The sequence below is a fragment of the Echinops telfairi genome, unplaced genomic scaffold, assembly GCF_000313985.2.
Source record: "Echinops telfairi isolate 266 unplaced genomic scaffold, ASM31398v2 ScPeMD7_2;HRSCAF=8, whole genome shotgun sequence".
Classification (NCBI taxonomy): domain Eukaryota; kingdom Metazoa; phylum Chordata; class Mammalia; order Afrosoricida; family Tenrecidae; genus Echinops; species Echinops telfairi.
Window position 1 is genome coordinate 9,710,713 of NW_022103898.1, and position 4,238 is coordinate 9,714,950.

Genomic DNA, 4,238 nt, shown 5'->3' on the forward strand with positions numbered 1-4,238 from the left:
TCTCTCCCCAGGTGTCATCTCTCCCTATCTGTCTCTCCCCATGTATCATCTCTCCCCATGTATCATCTCTCCCCATGTGTCATCTCTCCCCATGTGTCTCTCCCCAGGTGTCGTCTCTCCCCATCTGTCTCTCCCCAGGTGTCATCTCTCCCCATGTGTGTCTCCCCAGGTGTCGTCTCTCCCCATCTGTCTCTCCCCAGGTATCATCTCTCCCCATGAGTCTCTTCCCATGTGTCATCTCTCCCCATATATAATCTCTCCCCATGTATCATCTCTCCCCCGTGTCTCCCCCGTGTGCCTCTTGACCATGTCTTCTTTAGCACATCCTTTCCTATCCTCTGCCCCCCATGCTCAGGCCTCAGGACCCCATAGCCTGGGCTATCGCTGGCCTTCTGCTCAGGGCCAGTCCCTCTGATCCTCAGCCCTTCTGCAGCAGTGCTGTCCTCCCACCAGCCACCCCTGCCACACCCCTCTCTGTGACTCTCACGACTTCCTGAGATGAAGCCACGCCCCTCAGCTAGCACACCAGCCCCTCCAACCTCAGTCCCACCCCTCCTCTTTCATCCCCCAAACCCTTGGTCTGCTGTCCTTGCCCTGAGTGCATGCCCATCTCATCTCTACCTGTCCCCTCCCTCCCCCCTCCTCCCACCTTTGCCCCGCTCTCTGCCCTCCTTAGCCTTCTAGGCGACTCATCACGGAGCATGCATGACCTTCTGTCCCTTTGAGCCCAAACCCTTCCTTTGTTCCTGTTGGCCTCACGTTCTGTTCACACGTGTAGTGGAATGGGTCCATGGGTCACACTGGATCATGAGGATTTGGTTCCAAGCTTGTCTGACACAGACGGGGAGCTCTCAAGGACAGGGAGGTGTCCACTTTATTTCTGTGTCCTCAAGGCCCCTCTCTGGGTCAGTCCAGGGAAGGAGCACAATGATGGGGGATGGATGGCTGGCTGGATGAAATAATATATGGATGAATGAATGGGGGGATGGGACGGTGGTGGGGTCAAACTGTCATTTTGGTTGGAAGCAGAGTGCTTGAACCCCTGTTCCAGCAGGGCTCCTTCCTCCCAAGACAGCAGATACATGAAGAGTGAGTGAATGAAGCAGAGGGCATGCTGGGTGGAAGGGTTGGTGGATGGAAGGGTGTGGATTGGCAGGTGGGTGGGTGGGTGGATTTAAGGGTGTGTGGATGCGTGGGCAGGTGGGTGGGTGCATGGAAGGGTGTGGATGGGCAGGTGGATGGAAGAGTGTGTGGATGGCTGGGCGGGTGGGTGGGTGGCTGGCTGGCTGCCTGAAGGACAGAATAAAGAAGAACAAATGGGTGAGGGAGGGAGCTTTGGCTTCCTAAGCTGATAAGGGGTGGAGGGTGCAACCTTCTCCCCTGCTGGCAAGATAGCCACAGCAGTCTTCTCCCCACGACTGCCTGGCTTTGGAGTTTTGGGCCACCTACTGGCTGGACCAGAGTCCTTGGAAGGGGCCAGTGGACTGACGGCAATTAGAGAGATGCTGGGTCTGGGGTGGGTGGGCTGGAGAGAGGAGAGACAGTCCATGCAGGCAAAGAAGAGGAGGTTCTTGCAGGAAGGCAGAGGACTGGCATGGAGGGCTAGAGACAGGCCACTCACCTCTCACCAGCTGGCCTCCCCTCCTGCTCACCAGCTGGGAAGATCCTGGCCAGCCAGAAGCCGCCCCATGGCTTGTACTCTACACCTTCCCTTTTGGATGTGGATCTACCCTCGGCTACAGAGGCCACCACCGGGTCCCAGAGTCCACTACCCCGGGTCCTTCAGGTTCCTAGTGACACGAGGATCATCTCCTCCAGCCCTTCGGGCCAGGGATCTCCTTGGTTGCTCTTCCCAGGGTCTGTGGTCCATGCACTCCGGACCTCTGTCTCCATGTCCAGCCCAAAGGGTCCTCCCTTTGCAGGTGTGCAGGGGAAGGTGCTCCCTACCCGCCCCCCCCAAGGCCCCAGCATGTCCTCTGCTTCATTCATTCACTCACTCTTGGTATATCTGCTGCCTGGGGAGGAAGCAGCCCTGCTGGCACAGAGGTTCAGGCTCTCTGCTTCCAACCAAAAGGTTGGCGGTTTGAGCCCACCAGCTGCTCCTTGGATTAAGATGTGTCCATTTGTGAAGGTTCACAGCCTTGGGAACTCCATGTCCTGTAGGGTCTCTCTGAGTCAGAACTGCCTCAACGGCAGAGAGTTTGGGGTTTGATGAAGGTCAAGGACCATGGCCTTCAGTCTGATTACAACTCAAGGTAAGGAAGACCAACATCCTCACAACTGAACCAATAGGTAACATCATGATGGACAGAGAACAGATGGAAATGATCAACGATTTTATCTTGCTTCAATCCACATTCAGTGCTTGTGGAAACAGCACTCAGAAGATCAGAAGATGTATTGCATCTGGTACATCTGCTGTAAAAGACCCCTTTAGAACAAGGATGTTTCTGAGGACTAAGGTGCCCCTGGCCCAATCCCTGATGCTCTCCACTGTCTCATCTGCATGTGACAGTTGGACATTGCGTAAGGAAGATACAGAAGAACAGAGGCATGTGAATGGTGGTGCTGGAGAATAGTATTGGAAGTTGCGTGAACTGCTAACAGAAGAAACCGATCTGTCTTGGAAGAAGTACGGCCGGAGTGCTCTTTAGAAGCAAGGATGGCAAGACTTGGTCTTACATATTTTGGACACGACCAGTACCTGGAGGAGGACATCGTGGTTGGGGGCAGCGAAGGAGAGGAGGTCCCTCAGGAGCTGGATCAACACCGCGGCTGCATCAGTGGGCTCAGGCACAGGAACGATTGTGAGGGTGGTGCCGGACCAGGAAGCATTTCGTCCCGTTGTTCACAGGGTCACTTTGGGTCGGAACCGACTGGATGGCACAACAGCAACAGTGAGAAGGAGGGTGTGGGCTCGAGCAACTATCAGGTCCTAATGGGTTACTGTGTTGGCCTGATAACCCAAAGGTGGGCAGTTCAAACCTACCAGCCACTCCTTGGGTAAAAAGTGAGGCTTTGTGCCTCCCTGAGGATTTACAGTCCTGGAAACCCTGGGGAACAGGTCTACTCTCCTGGATTGGGTGGCTAGGAGTTGGAATCGGCTTGGTGGCAGTGGGTTATCATATCTTCGGGGTCACTGGTGCCAGCGAAGAATCTGATCTGGTGCTGCTGGAGCTCAGGCCAGTGGCGGGGGAAAGTCAGGTGTAAGCCATCCTACCCACTGGGGCCAAGCCCTGCTGTGGGGCCTGGGCGGGCACAGGACGATCCAGACCCAGGCCAGCCAGGCCTCCTGGCAGCCCATACTTGAGCTGGGTGTTTGGGTACCAGTTTCACCCTCCCCATCCCAACTCTTCTGTCTCGGAAGAAGGATGGCCAGGAGGCACCTTTGAGGTAGGGATGGCGACACTTTAGGTCACATGCTTTGGATGTGTTCTCAGGAGAGGCCGGTCCCTGGAGAAGGACATCCTGTTGGGAAAGTGGAGGGACGGTGAACAAGAGGACAGACCTCGACAAGATGGACTGACCCGTGGCTGCAGCAGTGGACTTGGGCATGGGAATGATTGTGAGGCTGGTGCAGGGCCAGGTGGTGGGCGTGTCCTTGTGCTGTGCATCGGGTCACTGTGAGTCAGCACCAACCACCACACCAAACACCTGCCTCTGTCTAAACCCTCCTGGCTCCTGGTCCTCCATACCTTACCTGTCCCCAGTGCCCTGTGTGACCTGGGCTCTCCCTTCAGCCTCACTTGTTCGACCTTTGTCCCTTATCCCATCAGAGCTCAGCTTGAAGGTCATGTCCTCTGAGAAGCGCCCCCCTCCACCCCAAGCTGCCCCAGTTCTCCCAATTGTTCCAGTTCTGTCTCCATTTTTGTCCCTGATGTCATTGACTCACTCCTCTCTCGGACTGTGCCACCCTGAGGGCATGATGATTTAATTTCCCTCTCTCTGGAAATGCATGGAAAGGTATGTGTATGTATGTATGCAGTGATGCATGCATGTATATATGTATGCGTATGTAGATGGTAGATTGGTGTGTGTGTGTATGGGTAGATGGATGGGTTCACAGGTGGTGGGTGTATGCATGTATGGGTTCATAGGTGGTAGATACGTGGGTGTATATATACATGTATTTATGGGTTCATAGATGGTAGATAGGTGTGTGTATATGGTTGGGTGGGTGGGTTCACAGATGGTGTATATATGTATGTATACATGTATGGGTTCATAGATGATGGATG